Consider the following 17,101-nt stretch of genomic DNA (forward strand, 5'->3'; position numbering starts at 1 on the left):
GGTCAACATTCAGGAAGGGGCAATAGCCTTGGGCCATCCCCTTGGAGCATCTGGCTGTAGGATCCTTGTGACCCTGCTACACACACTGGAGAGACTGGGCAAGAGCCACGGTGTTACAGCCCTGTGTATTGAAGGTGGCATGGGAATAGCAATGTGTGTGCAGAGAGGGTGAGCTGCCTACCAGCAGTCACAACTAAATTTGAGCCACCATTTTGTTTCACACTAACTTCAATTATGGAAACCTAAGGACCAGAGTGAGGATAGGATCCAGTCTACAACTTCACAAGAATCCAGCTTGACATACAGCTGTAATTTTAATTTTGAAGGTGTAAGATATTTCCTCTAACACTGCTATAAATAAAGAGGAGTGAGATCAGTCATCAAGGGCTCCAGAGTGAACCGCATCCTGATAGCCTCCATGTTTATCATCTTTGCTCTCAGGGTGTAATTTTATAAGATCATCAATTCGAAGAATGGTAATTGCAGCTTCTGTAGCAATTTTCAAGCTCTTCACCTTAACAATGGTGGGTTCAAAAACCCCTGCTTGTTTGTTGTCTCGGGGTTTGCCATTGATCAAATCCAGACCGATCCATTTTAGGTTTTTGCGTTCTGGGTTAACTTGAGACTCATTATGAAATGCTCTTAACTTTGCAACCAAGTCCTTTGAGTCTTGAGCAGCGTTAACTGCCAGAGTATTAGGAATAACAAGGACAGATCTTGCAAATTCAGCAATAGCAAGCTGTTCCCGGGACCTCATGCTGGTGGCATAGTTTTCAAGGTAAATGGAAAGGGCAACTTCTACACCTGGGACCACCGACTTTGACTCCAGCACTCTTTTCACCACACAAAGGGCATCATGGAGGGTGCGCTCCATCTCATCAAACATGAAATCATTTGCCCCACGCAAGATAATTGATGCAGATGTGCGAGCCTTAGTATTTTTGATTAAGATCAGTTCATCATAACAAATTCTCTCTTGTACCACCTCTTCTGCTTGTCCCAACATTGCAGCTTCAAAAGTTTCTTCACCTTCCAAATTGGTCAGGGTTGACAGAATAGTTGCCCCAGAAGCCTTAGCGATGCGTTTAAGGTCTCTCTTTAAAACTCTCTGAACTGCCATAGTGCCAGCTTCCACAAAATACTTCAGGCACATGTCATCAATACCACTAGTGGTGAGAACAACATTAGCACCAGCCACCAGGATCTTCTCAATTCTCTCCTTGGTGATATCTGACTCTCTCTGTCTAATTTGGTCCAATTTCTCAGGGTCTGTAATCACCACTTGTACACCAAGTTTCATTCTTGTTTTCTGCAGACTGAAGTCAAGGCAAGCAATTTTTGCATCAACTATCCTCTTGGGCATGCCCTGGGATCCCACCACACAGTTGAGTGCATAGGCATTGACCAATATGCTTTCTGTTTGACTTCTTCCATGAGCTTTCAGAATATTAACAGAAGTGACTGGATAGCGTGGCTGGCCTCTTGAGTCTGTGTACCTAATAACAAGTATGGCATCTACTACCATGTTGGAGAAGAAATCACCATTTATTCTAATAATTTTGGAAGACATGGATGTCTTAGCAGCATTCATCAGGCAATCTCTTCCAAGTTCATCTGTGTTAATAATTAGATTTTCACTGATATATCGCATGGCCTCCTTGCACGCCGGCTGATAGCCACTAATAACTGATGTGGGATGAATTTTCTGTTTGACTAACTCATCAGCATTTTTCAGAAGTTCTGCTGCAATAATAACCACAGAAGTAGTCCCATCCCCAACTTCTTTGTCTTGTAGATCAGCCAGCTCACAGAGAACTTTAGCTGCAGGATGTTCCACCTCCAACAACTTCAGGATGGTTGCAGCGTCATTAGTAATGGTTACATCTCCAATATCATCCACCAACATTTTGTCCAAGCCAACTGGACCGAGGGAGCTTTTTACAATACCGGCTATTGAAGCTGCAGCCATAATGTGCTGGGAGCGGATCGCCTCCCGGGTGCTGCGATCCCCGAACACGGATAAGGGACCTTCCATCTTCACATCGGGCCACGCGTCCCACTTGAACCGGTGATGTCGGCTCCGAGGCCGGGCGGAGGACATGAGCGCGGCGGCAATGGTGTGCAGAGCCCACAGCGACGCCGCGGGGACTTGTGCACATTTATTTCTTATCCTGGAGATCCTTACATTTAGTGTCATACTATTTGGCCTTATGTCTCTAGATTTTGTTCTGTTGTAAATCTCTTATAATGTAACCCTTCTATTAATTACAATAAAAATAAACAAAAGTAGCACATTGACATTCAGTTGGACAATGAGAAAGTTATTATCTTTAGTAAACGCAATTATTGTTGTATCCCCAGATTGATAAGATATGGTATTGACTTAGAAGCTTATGGCAAATGACTAGACCATCTAGATTTGACCTCTAGAGCCTGACTGTAAAATATGAAGTTTAGAGTTGTCATTATAAAATACATTTGCCTAAAGATGCTCTGAACAACATTGGTATCCAAATGATGTGCCATGAGATGAATTTAGAGAAATTTAAAGGCAAATAGTCTAAGGATAAAACAGAAATTCAGCACAAATTTCAAATCTATACAGTAATGAGATGAGATTATTTTGATAGGAAAAATATCTAAGACAACATTGGATGTTCACAGCAATAAGAAGATAAAAATCACAGTGAGTCTGAGGTAGATGATTGGTCTGCTTATGTATTTCCACAAGGTTTTTAGCAGTTAGGAAAATGATAAACCATATCTTCACCATGGCATGTCACAGAGAGGTACAAGAGTGGACTCTAAGTGAGTTATCTAAAATGAGAAAGCTCATGCAAGTTTTAGAATATGCCTTTTTCACTATTTCCCAAAGCAATTTGACCCCATAATCTATATTTGGTTGTGACTTTTATTCACAGATGTTGAAAACAGCTTCTTAGTTGGCAGTATATCTTCAAGGATGCATCCCTAAGCTTTAAATAGCATAGTCATGGGAATTGTTATTGCCCAAGATATAACAAGATTAATAAGGATTTAAATGTGAATAACTCCACTAATTCCTTGAATGAATGTATGCCAAACTGTTTCCTTTGTTAATGTCATAACTGTTTGTTTATCATGACATTCCTATGAGATAACACACTCATGAGTTTGTACCCATTGGGTTTCAGACATCAGGCATAGCTGAGGTTCCGTGTCCTATCTCTTGGCAGCAAGTAACCATGCATAAATGCTGAGGAGATTGGACAGTTTTCCCTTTCCATCTCCTGCATAGTTTTCTGTCCATTTTTTTCTCCCTCTCTCTTGAAGACATCTGAATTTTATCTGCGTCTTTCTGGCTTTCATTGAAAATGTTTATTTAACTCAATGTGAGAGAAGTGAATTCTAGACAGGGAGTATGATGAATTTTCTAATTCATACTGGGTACCAAGAGGTGGCCTGTCATCATTTTCCTTTTGTTGTATTAAAAAAGGAAAAAAGGCAACTGAGTCTCCCAGAGAGCAGTTCCCACTTCTGTTTCAAGTTCCCCCACCAAGTCATTAAACATTCTCTGGATTTTGTCAACAGCCTGGTAAACATCCAGAGAAAAATCAAAATAGAATCGTTTATTTAACATTCTTCTTCTCCAACTGCTGATTAGGATAAATAGTTTAGATAAAGCTCCTATCTGATCCAACAATCACCTAAAAAAAGAAAGTATCTCACAATTAGTGTTTAGATTGCAGTGCAAATACCTTAAACAGCAAAAAAAAATCAGTTTGATATTTTTTTTGAATTCACAATTTTATCTAGGTGGAAAAATGTCAGAACTACACATTGATGTTGAATAGTCACTTGGGTCCAGGTAAACAATTCTAGTACAAGCTGTGGGCTGGAAAGCTTCAAAAAATAGTGTTCCATTTTAATTAGAAAAATAAAAATTTGGATCCAGAAAAATATTTTCAAAATTTGCCTTTTCCAATGTTGGGTGAAATCTCCTAATTATATCCAGAATTATACCCAGAAAATTCAATCAAAAGAGGGGTGGGGGGCAGGTTTCTAAACAACTTTTAATTTGTAGATCAGACTTAATACAACACTGCATCATTTTACTTTAATAGAAATTATTAATAGAGATGGAAGATCCAATGAAATATTTCCATGTAAAGAATTGCTATCACTTTATGATCTATAACCAAATTTCAGTAGGTTAATTATGGTTCAATAAATGATAACTAGATGATCATATTTTGAATGTAAATTTGTGATTCCATCATATCTTCAAATTTTCCCTCACTTTTAATCTATATCTGACTTGCTATCCACCATCCCATCTTCTTTTAGATACTCTATGAGAGTATCTGCAAAATGTTTCACACTTCAATGACTTTGTGTCTTTTCTCAGAAAATTCTCTTTTCCTTAAGGGTGAATATAACTCTATCATGTTTTTATAATATGACGTTTAATGATATCCTGAAACATGATTTGCTTGAAATTATGATTGAAAGATATGAATATTAGGAGGATATTTCCTAAAAATGAGTAAAACAAATCTGGCACTTCAAGAAACCCAATTAATAATGACTGTGATCAAATCTGAGCTGTCAGAGATAATAAGAACTTTGGAAATTGTTTACCTGTCACCATGAGTTTTATATTTAAAATACTTTTCTGATGAGTTTGGAGATGACATTAATGACAATAGCTTTTTGATATTATGTAATGAAGCATATAACTTTTTGGAAAAGCTATGTAAAACAGTGATTATATTCTTTTCCAACTAGCCAATGTATGAAGTTACAAAATAACATCCAGAATAAAGAAAAATCACATCCAGCCATTTAAAGTGTAGAAAAACCCAGTAGATTTGCTATTATGAAGAAATGAAACCTTATTGAAATAACTTCAGAATTCATATTCTTGTTAATTAGTAGATACTGCTACTTATCAGGCTTTTCTATAGTGTAAAAGAGAATTCTGTTGCCTTTCAGTTATCTATGAGAAATCAAATCTACTTCCAGTAGGAGGAAAACTATTAATAGACTGACAATAGAAAAATATAAGGATCTAATTGTCTTGGTAAAGACACAAGAGAGTTTTCTAAACAGGCTTTTTGGTTGTTGTTTCTTCAGGATAGGCTTTCACTACTTATTTGGAGAGGAGTCTCACAGACCTTTCTGCCTGGACTGCTTTAGAACCATGATCTTTAAGATGCTCAGATCTCCACCTCCTGAGTAGCTAAAATAATAGGCATGAGACTGTATATCTAGGCTTGAAAAAGAATTCCTTCATCCTCTTTGCTTTCTAATGTTTTGTTTTCTTGTTTATTTTAACTTTTTATTTTTTTCTCTCTTGATTTTTACTATTTAGTCAAATTTTGTTTTTCTTTAGTACTTAGTTACATAGAATCTTTCTTTTTCTTTTTTTTTCTTTTTCTCCATTCTTGGGCTTGACTTCTGGGTCTGGGAGCTGTCCCTGAGCTCTTCAGCTCAAAGCTATCATCTTACCCCAGGACCTGGGTGCTGTCCCTGAGCTCTTCAGTCAAGGCACAGCACCACTTACAGTTTTCTAGTGGTTAACTGGAGATCAGGAGAAAAACAAGATGAGGGGTGGGGGTAGGGGGAGGAGAATGGGGAAAAAACGAGAAAGGGTATCAATGTATGTGAAGTAATGCATCTTCTATCTGGTGAATTGGTGAATATAGTGTAACCCTTCTATTAATTACTATATATATATATATATATATAATTTCCCTGACTTTATTGAAGCATGATCCTCAGATTTCAGCCTCCTGAGTAGCTAAGATTACAGGCTTGAGCCACTTCGCCAGGCTAGAATGTTTCTTAAAGAAGTTGTAGCTATTTTTTTTAGGATTCTAAAGTCCATGTTAACCTCAACAAAATGAATTACTGTGCAATTTTTCTTAACTTGGGTAATAACACTTAAATTGTTTCTCTTATATAGTTATACCATTGAAAAAGCTCTAGGTTTGGGTAATGGTTTTGGTGACCATTTTTGTATTACTTTCATAGAGGAAATTAAAAACATACTGAAAAAGAGTTTGATAAATCTATTTAGTCCTAGATGATAGATCAATAGATAGATAGATAGATAACGTCCCAATTCAAGTAAGGATTTGCTATAGTGGTGTTGTCTGTTTCTTTTAATTAAGATATTTAAGTCATTGATTTACTAGTCAATATCAATAATGATTAAGAATCTAGGCAATGTGTTATATAACATGATAACTTTATCTCAGTTTTCCTTTCTACACTCTTTACTTTTCTAAATCTCTTTCAAACATATATCTTATTATTTTACACTTACATATAAGATTAGTTGGAATTCATTTATCTATTGTATAATTTCTGACATCTTTTCATTAAATTTAATTCCATGTTTACTGGTTTTGTGGCTTACCAGAATATCCCTCATAACATTAGTTTCCACACTTTGAAAACTTTATTTTTCAAGTAACTGTAACATGGTTGAGTCATCTTTACCAGAAAAGTATTGGGTGTTATTCTTCCTTAGCCCTTGCTTGTCTGATCTGAATCATAAATCACATATTTCACACATAAATGAATTTGGCTGGCCATAGAGTTTTGCCGCTCACAGAAAACACGACTCCATTGTTTTCTGGCAGTTAAAATGCCTATTGGGATAAAATCAAAACATTTCAATTTATCATCCAAGGTTGGTTTTTGTATGATTATTTTACGTGGTCTTTCCAGTTCCAGTTCACAAATCTTCTCAACACTGCTTTTTTTTCTTTCAAATGAAATCATTTCCTCATCTATATCCAAATAAGTCAGTCCAGATTGTACCTGTACGTATCTCTCATACCACGTAATTTGTCTGGGACACCTTGAACACTAAAAGCATATTCTTTCCATCATTTACTTACTAGCTAAAAAATGTACTTGTGTCCCTTATCTGTCTGCAATCATATCAACTTACAAAGCCTGTCTCCTTTATTGCTCACATGATGTAGTTAATTACATGATGTGGAATGTTTAGTCTTACATTAAATGGGGAAGTTGTCACATCTCGTTTACTTAGGTAACAACTTTATCAGTGGCAATGTCTTCCTTCCTTCCTTCCTTCCTTCCTTCCTTCCTTCCTTCCTTCCTTCCTTTCTTTCTTTCTTTCTTTCTTTCTTTCTATCTCTTTCCTTCTTTCTTTGCCAGTCCTGGGGCTTCAACTCAGGACTGAAGCACTGTCCTTGGGCTTTTCTCAAGGCTTGAGCTCTACCACTCTAGCCACAGCAACACTTTGGGCTTTTATCTATGTACGTGTTACGGAGTAATCGAACCCTCATCTCCGCACTTGCCAGGCATGCACTTTACCACTAAGTCAAACTTCCAGCATAGTGATACTATTTCTTAATCTGCATGTCACCCCAACAAATGCTAAATAATTGTAGGAATAAATGAAGAAACAAAATCCAGAAGCCTAGAAATGTGTTTTTAGAAATATGTAAATTGAAATGTTCATTACAAAACAAGTAAGTACTTCATAAATAGTTTTCAATTAAAAGTTATCTTTTGAAGTTTGCATAACAGGCAATTTATAATTACCTTTAATATATCATTTCTAGGAAAAATACTTGCTTATTGTGTAGGCCAAATAATACAATGGAATTTGATAGCTTCCATTGTCTCAGAATTGTTCCTGGGTAGTTCCTAATCATATTTTGTTTTACTTTTTTACTAGGCATAAAAATGGAGAGGAAACTAAATCATGGGATTAAATAAAGAGTAAATATTTACAATATCTGGATATGCAAGATCTATGAGAGAAGATAATAGTAATTCCACTTAGGGAATGACTAGGTTAATCTTGATTCTTTACTTAAATGGATTGAGAAATGCATATGAGATTAGGAAGATCGCTTTAGGTTATGTCTGGGTGGACATTTCAGTAGAGAATTCTACAGAATATATAAGGGGGGGGGCATTTTCCCTGAGAGGCTGAGATTTAGATAAAGTAAAAAGAGAAGAAAGAGAAAGCTTGCTTAACAGGATCATTCCCTCCCTCTCACCCTTCTCCCTCACCTCTCTCTTCCCTCCCTTCCTCACAGTCAGTATCCTTCTTCTTTCCTCTCCCCATTCCTTCTGCTCCCCCTTCTCCCTCTTACTCCCTCTGTTCTCTCCTTCTTGTCCTCCATGATGTGAGCATCTCTTATGTTATTATGGACTGAAAACACTAAAATCCTGAGCCAAAGCAAATTGTTCCTTCCTTCATTTGTTTATGTCAGGATTGTATCTCAGTGGGAAAGGTCATATTAACATAGAGAATTTGTTTGAGGGTCATAGGGTCATAGCTATGACGGCCTACACATTGATTCAAAAGCCTTCCTAACTGGTTTGTACTCTATGCCAAATATAAAGCTACAACTTGTAATGTTTGTCCTGCTGGATTGTTGTCTGCTTTTGTCATAATCCTTCCCTGAGCTTTCTGTATTCCTTCCTTTTGTACCAGAAATTTGCATTCTGCCCCATAATTAACTGTTGCAAGTGGTTAACTTTGACTTTTTCCAGGGTTTACAAGTAAGTATTTGTCTTTAATGTCTGATTATTTTAGACTAGAACTTGTGCATGATATAGTAACAGTTAAGACTGACGTGACACTTGCATATGGAACTAAATACATTTTACAGAAGGATATGTACATGAATATTCAGTATGTAATTTTTTAAAAGAAGTATCTGAGTGTCAAGTTGATGTCTGTGTCTGTAAGATCATTTCCAGACAGTGTTAACTGAGGAGGGAGACCTGCTGGAATGTTATCTTCTACGTTTAGGACCCAAGAGAAAACAAAGGGCAAACAGAAGAAAGCCATGGAGCACAGCCATTTTCTCCTTCCTTACTTCCCAGATACCATAATCTGAATTGCTTTGCTCTCCTAGATTCTCTCTACCATGGCAAAGTAAAAAACTTTGAAACTATAAGCCTTTATAAAGCTGTCTTCCCTTAGGCTATTTATTTGATGTTTTGGCACTGTGATGAATATCACAGTGCATTGTGTGATGTTCATATTCAGTGCATTGAGTATGTCTCTAAAATTTTAATATGTACTAATTCATAATTATACTACCTCAGATGGGGAGAGATATTCTGCCTCATATAGTTTTCTTTACCAAAATGGTAAAGAATCTCTACATATGCATACACAGAAATATGGATATAGATGTATATGTATACATACATATGTGTGTATATATACGCATATGTGCATATGCCGTATATATACAGACACACATACACATATGGATATATACCCATATAGAGAGAGAGAGAGAGAAAGAGAGAGAGAGCACATATTCTTGCAATTTTGCTATATGGTTATGGAAAGGGATGCTGTGTCTTTTATTTTCTCTCCTTTCTCTCCCTTCTTTCATTTTTTACTCTTTTCTTTAAGACAGATCTAGCTATGTGGGCCAGTCTGGTCTCTGATTTACTACCTAGCCTGAGCTAGCCTTGAACTGACAATCTTCCTATCTTTGCATCCCCAACACTGGAATTATAGATTTAAACCACATCCCTAGACTTCTCTAGTTTATTCATTTTAGTTCACATTGGCAATAGGATTTCATATACTGATGCCTTCTTCTTTTGTATAGCTAGTTTAAGTCTCTATTGATTTGCTCCTGGTAAAGAGTAATCTATTTCGCTTTGGAACTGAGCAGGAGACAGAGGGATTTAAGAAAATAAATCACTTTACTGCAGAAAGTCATAAAAATCTATTTCTGGAGTCCTGGAGCAATATTATTTGGAAGGCTTTAGGTATTTCTGAATGAATTTCATGACATTTCATAGTCTACTTTGAGACCTACTCTATGTAATTTGACTTTTAAAAATCCACTGATGTATGATGCAGATGAGTTTCCCTTTATATGGAAAAAATGAAATGTCTAGTATTCTCAGTAAGAAATAACACAGAATTCTATCTACGTTTTGAAACAATTAGACATGTCTTATATACATTAAGATACATGTATGCCTTTTATACTTACATATGCTTTTTTATAGTTACGCTCAAATAACCTTCACAATAGACAATTTTGAATGGGCAGTTTGTGACATGAACACAGTATGCACAGTTTAGTTAAAGTCATTAGAAGCTCTGCTAGTCTACTCATAGCTGATGGAAGCAGGCACAGGACACAAATGGCAAGAGAAACAGCAGCAATGAAAGAGATTGCTGAACTTTGGCTACAGGAAAATGCGCGTGTATCTTGATTCCAGCGTCCATCTCAAAACCTGACGACAACCACAAATGCAGCTCCGAGGATCAGACTTTGGATGAATGAAGGTGTTAGTGGTTTTTTTTCCTGTATGGACAGACATTTTGTCCCTTTTGCCAAAGCTGTGTTGTGTCGTATATAAGATGAACTCCCCGTGTTTGTGTTGCTACATGGACCAGGAGGTAATGGGAACATGGTGGGAGCCAATTATTTTGAAAAACCAAACCAACTCTTAGTTTAAAATAATAGAAAAAAGAAAAGAAAAACTCAAAATACTAAGTTAATCCTAGTGTATAAAATTAGTCCTCTGGAATTTTTTTATCAACTCACTTAAATATTCTAAAACGTTAGGAAGATCACACACTATAAAAAAAAAGTGAAGTAGCCTTAAATACTTGTTTGGATCAAGTTCTGTGATGTTGCCATGAAGACCATAATAAAAACATTACAATAAGATGAGCAATCTTACATCCTTAGTGAAAAGGGCTTTAAATACCACTGTGTTCCTTCAATAGGCCATTTTTCTTTACAGACAGTGAACACAGATGAATAGAGGGACAGAACATCCAAGAGAGGGAGGAAGGGAAAATCAGTTTGATTCACAGAGCATTAGACAAATGGAAGATGCTGAATGCATAATAATTCATTGTCCTTTACAAAGAGCTCCTCAAAGTACAGAAGTGTTAAGGTTATTCCCACTTTTCAGACCAAAAACAAGTCTAGTATCTTATAAATGATAGAAATGAGCCTAACCATTGAGCACAACCATCATGTGTACACTTTCCATGTGAGGCTGATTCTGATAAATTCATAAATGTCCCTGGAATAACAGAAAAAAGTCAATGTTTCCTGCTAGTAGTTGCAATAATTTTTATGGGATACATGGTTTAATATGTACAATTTTCTCAAGGTGTTAGGAAGTTTTGCTTTACATTTTGGGCTTCTCTTTCTGCTACTCCCTTGTATTCTCAGAAATTACTTTGAAAAATCTCATGCTCCGACCATTACATAAACATCAAAGGGCAGCAATAATGTATAGTACATTTTTATTATATTTAAATGGATATACAAGAGTTACCATTTAAAGAGCAGTTTGTGAATACAATGCATCTTCATCAGTCTCACTCCTTTCAACATTTTCACACACCCTCTTTGATTCACCCTTTCCATTACTTTTCTTAATTTTGTAGTATACAGAATGGTCTCTTGACTGCATTCATCCTCTTTCCATCCTCCATTCTCTACCTCTCACCATTTGCACCCCTCTTGGTGGTATCCATTTCCTGGTGCTTATTTTTGTCTTGCTTTGACTTTATCTTTTTTAAGAATTACACAATAATAAAGGATTTTGAATGTTTTCACCATGAAAAAATGGCTAATGTTTGAGGGGATATTTTTCATTTCATTTAAATATTATATAGCATGTAACTATCCTATGATATCTCATTAATACATACACATTTAATGTTTTTATGAATTTGATTAAATTTATCATTTGAAAGAGAAACTCTCATTTATCAGAAAGCTACCAAAAGTGTGTAAAGGTTCAATATTCAAAACATAGCCTTTCTCTTCCTATGCATCATAAATTATTTATTAAACATTTTAGTGGGTATATGATTTTTTATATATATTTTTATTGTACTTAATAAAAGGGTTACATGATATTTGCCAGATAGAAGGTGCATTAATTCACATATATTGATACCCTTTCACATGTCTTGTTCCCCATTACCCTCCCCCCCCCCCCCCCCCCCCCCCCCCCCGTCTTGGTTTTCCCCCCTTCCCTATCCAATTTCAAATAACCAAATACAAATAAATCCAATATATAAGATAACAAAGTGAGATATTGTAACAATATGAGATAACCAAGGGACAGCAAAAGAGATGAGAGATAACATAGTACATTAAGGACAACAATCATTCATTATATGGCTTTTGTTTCAATATCCTGGAGGTCTTTTCAATTAGCTTTTAAAATTCAATAGGTACCTTGATGTTGGTGGCTCATGCCTGTAAAAGTCCATGAGACTCTTATATACATGTAATCACAGAAAAAAGCTTGAAGTGAATCTGTGGTACAAGTGGTAGGGTGCCAGCTTGATCAAAAGGAGCTCAGGAACAGAGCCCAGGAGCATGACCAGGAAAAAGAAAAAGGAAAAGAAAAATGTATTTCTAGGTATTCAAGATAGTATTTACCTTTTGGTATGATTTCAACCTGTCCCCGGTTACCAAAAAAAGGATAAGATGAGAAAGAAAGAAAGAAAGAAAGAAAGAAAGAAAGAAAGAAAGAAAGAAAGAAAGAAAGAAAGAAAGAAGCAAAATGAAAGATACTAAACTCTCCTTGCCTTGGGGAGACAGTAAGCGTGCCTGTGAGCTAAGGAGGATTTTATATTCTACTTAGGTTCAACTTGACCTTGTTGTCTGTACTCTGAAGCATGCTGGAAACTCAATATTCTGCTGTCTAAGAGTCTCAGTCACCAGTCACCCATCACCAAGTCCCCTCATTCCTGGATATTTTGGCTCAGCTGTCTTCTGTTGCAATTCTCTTGCATAGGATGAAAAATTCAATGTAGTGCCAAAGAAAGAAAGCATATGTGAAAGATAGCACGTTCATTAGGAAATGAAGCTAGGTGTCAGATGAGAAGAATTAATGAGTGCAGTGAAGTTCTGTGAATCATCTTGAGAAAGCTCCCACTCAGATGACCTCCGACAGCCTGAAAGGAAATGTTCCTCTGTCCCCTTCTCAACATGTCTCATTTCAGTTTCCATATAATATTAGATCATGAAAACCAATGATCCTCTAACTAAAAATGGCTTTCCTAAAACTGAAATTACTTACTGATTCTTTCCAAACTTGAATGCATATGTCAGACTCCTACAGGAGTCTTATAAAAGGTGCATAATACATTTAGTGGTTCTAAAGAGTTGATTTGGGATTCTAAAGTCTAACAAGCTCTGAAATGTCTGAACCACCCTTTGCGGAGTTAGGTTGGAAAGTTCTAACTTAAGTGTACTAAACTATGTCTTCCAATTGTATCTGTGGGTTTGGAGTCCATGTGGACCCAAGTGTCTGTCGATCTATAGATAAATAAATGATGTACTAGAATTATGAAAATTAGTTTTGTTTATTTTAATAAAAATACTTTTCAAAATAAATGCCAGCACGGAGGCTCACCCCTGTAATCCTAGCTACTCAGGAAGCTGAGATAGAAGGATCAATGTTCAAAGCCAGCCAGGGCACAAAAGAACTGAGACTCGTAGCTCCAATTAACCTCTAAAAAACAGGAAGTGGGGCTTGGCTCAAGATTAGGTCGGTAGCATTGAGCTGAAGAGCTCAAGAATATCACCCAGTTCAAGCTCCATGACCCCTCCCCCTAAAAAATACTTTTTAAAATAAAAGCACTTACCTGTATAATGTTAATTCTGTCTGAGACAGAATTCTGTAACCTTACAGAATTTCTGGTAGAGTTGTTCTGATGCAGTCCTAGGAATCATATTTTATTTTATTTTTGTCGGTCCTGAGGACTGAACTCTGGGGCTGAGCACTGTCCTTGGGCTTTCCTCAAGGCACTACCATTTAAGCCACAACACCATTTCCAGTTTTTCTATGTATGTGGTACCAAGTAATTGAATGTGGGTCTTACATGCTAACCAAGCCATTAGGCCATACTCTTGGCCCTAGAAGCATATATTTTAACACTTGCTGTTTAATGCAATCACATAATCAAGGTTGAAACCCCCTCTGTGAAAGTGAGTTAAAGTTAATTCCATGTTTGGTTTCCCATGGATTAACTTTCTGTCCTTAGTAATGTGAGGAATTCTAAGGTAAAATTTAAACATTGTCTTCGGTCCTATAGGATTCTGAAAACAAACGTATTTGGGAAATACTGTGTATTTCTCATTCCTTTCTTAAATATTTATAATATATATTCAAGTTATATAGCTTATCAAAGCTTCTATCAATGTGAAGGGATGTTAGCTCTTTGGGGCTCTGTTTACAAGCTAACAGAAAATGGACTTTGGACAGACCAGTTTATTAGACATTATACACAGTACAATGGTAAAATAGTAATATCAAAAATCAATTCTGAAATAAAATTCTGAAATGGTTTCTGAAATGGCTACGAGAAGTAGATGGATGATGGAGACTCTTCGTAGATTAATTAAGAACTGGGGTATCAAGTTAGCATCAAGGAAGTGTATTTCGGTAACATGTTGATGGTAGGTCTTTGAATAGACAACACATGTTCCTTCTGCCTGCCCATCTAAAAGTGGGGTAATTTTTTTTAAGTGTTCCAAACAGTAGAGAAAATTTGCACAAGGAAGGAAATGTGGTGTCCCTGGACTTAGCATAGGACCCTGAGCACAATCACAACCAGCTGCTGGCTAAATTCTCCTTCACTCCACCCTTGGAAACAGGCCAGATCTGGGCTTCAAAGTATATCCAAGTGAAAGTTCATTTCAGCTTTATCAACAAACATGAGTGTGGCCAAGTAATGCTGAATGACCCTTATGTAAACAACCTTTATCTGTTATTTCCTTTTGAAAATAACCATTGTGTTTTTTCAAAAAGCCAATAAAATATTGTTTTTCTTAGTGGTTCTTTTTTTATGCAAATTCCACTCTTAAGACCTGTTTTTGAAAATTCTTAAGACTTGCAAAACACTTAATGCTTTGCTTATGAATTAGAAGGAGGAACATTCTATATCCTAGAACATTGGAGACAGTTGTGACATGACATTTACTGCAAGTAAATGTATCTTCAATCATCATTTTCAATATCTGTGATACTGGATAAAACATATTTTTTAGAGTGTAATGGAAACTATGTGAGGCAATGTTCACTGGATTTAATTCTGTTAGAACTTTCTCCTTAATCAATTAGCTCCTGTTACACGATCCAGACTGAATTAATGTTCTCAGGTGATCATGTTGCAGAGTGCCCTGTAGCACTGAATGACTTAAGTTTAAACTCAGGGAATTTTTGTATTCATGAAACTCAGAGACAAGGGTTCTCCACTCTCAATGAACCTCCTTTTGCTCTTAGTCAATGCAAGCAGAACCAAAATTGCATTTGCATTTCCACTTCGGATTGTCCTTCTTAGAATATGTGATTTCTGCATCAGAATTATGGAACCCAAGCAGTTTCTCAAAGGTTTTAGTGTTTGGGGTACACATTCAAGCAGGCTAAGATGGACTATCACCTCCCCCAGGGAATCCTTATTTATAATTATTCCTACTTACTTTATAATTGCCACTCTGACACAAAATTTCTAGGAACAAAAGAATTTTACACCTAAAAGGAATGTGATAACTTTACTTTAAGGATCTTGCAAGTATTGCACAGCCAAACATTGGTGGCTCAGACCTGTAATCCTCGCTACTTAGGGTGCTGAGATGTGAAGATCATGACATGAAGTAGGCTCAGTTGAGAAAGTACTCTATTTCAATATCCTGGAGCGAAAAGCCATATAACGAACGATTGTTGTCCTTAATGCACTATGTTGTCTCTCATCTCCTTTGCTGTCCCTTGGTTATCTCATATTGTTACAGTATCTCACTTTGTTATCTGATACATTGAATTTATTTGTATTTGGTTATTTGAAATTTGATAGGGAAGGGAAGAAAACCAAGATGGGTGGGGGGTGAGGGGGGGAGGGTAATGGGTACCAAGACATGTGAAAGGGTATCAATGTATGTGACTTAATGCACCTTCTATCTGGCAAATATCATGTAACCCTTTTACTAATTACAATAAAAAAAAGAAAGTACTCTAAATTCTTATATCTAATCAAATATGTTTGCGTTTTCATGTCCCATAAAAATAGTTAATAAAATGTACTTTAGTCAAATTGATTAAAATACATATATGTTAATCTCATCTTATTGGAACGTACTACTAAAGTCTTCCTTCTGGCCATTCATCTGTGAAGAGTGTGCTGGAAGTGCAACAACAGAAATGGCCACATGGAGAAGTTTGACATATGAACTGAGGGATCTTTTAAGCTGCTGTTAAGTTCTCAGAGGATATTTGCTGATCTCTGCACAGCAGCTTTTGTGTGTTTGCTGGCAGTATAACTTCAAATAGAGAGATAAACAAATCAAATTACAGCAACACCTCATTAGATGCAGGGATATGGAAGTTCATTCAATAAATACAAAGGCAACATATTGACCTATTAGCAATTTGCCTTATTAGACTATTAAAATAAAAACACAGTACTTTTTTGTGCATAACATTCAAAGCTTACTAGTGTTACACAATACAATTTGGAAACTTTAAAGCGTTCATCAAATTTGATTCATAATATCATAGATACTTAGATGGATTTTTGTAAATAATCACAAGAGAAACATAGTGCTTTGAATTTTAAGTTAATCGATGCAGACTTGCAAGACAGAAAGACTTATTTCTCTTCTTTAAAATCATTATTGGAAGAAGTTTCCTTCTCTCTCATCCCTTCCTTTAAGAAGTTACTGTATTGCTTTTTACTCTAGAGAGCATTTCAGGTAAATAGTGTCAATCATTGTGAAACTGCCTGAAGGTCCATCTGGCATGTACTTCCTGGCAGAGAATAGTAGACAATTTAAAGATACCATTCCTTGGTGAAGAAGTAATTGTAATGGGAAGGCTGCACTGGATAGACAATGGCAGATCATTGAGAGGCTATGAATTACATTTTTGCATTGAAATATTAACTGATCTTTAAGACATAGTGGTCAATGTGAAGGAGAAAAGAATGAGACAAATATATCCGATAAATCAGGTAACAAAGTGAGATACTGTAACAATATGAGATAACCAAGGGACAGCAAAAGAGATGAGAGATAACATAGTACATTAAGGACAACAATCACTCATTATA

The 17,101-nt window shown here is 36.2% G+C and overlaps 1 pseudogene; it reads right to left on the reverse strand.

Moving 5' to 3' along the window:
* Positions 1-312: 312 nt before the first annotated feature.
* LOC150063021 (T-complex protein 1 subunit alpha pseudogene) lies at positions 313-2,035 on the reverse strand (annotated as a pseudogene).
* Between the last annotated feature and the right edge of the window lie 15,066 nt (positions 2,036-17,101).

The sequence above is a fragment of the Megascapheus bottae genome, chromosome 5, assembly GCF_031878675.1.
Source record: "Megascapheus bottae isolate mThoBot1 chromosome 5, mThoBot2.hap1, whole genome shotgun sequence".
Taxonomy (NCBI): domain Eukaryota; kingdom Metazoa; phylum Chordata; class Mammalia; order Rodentia; family Geomyidae; genus Megascapheus; species Megascapheus bottae.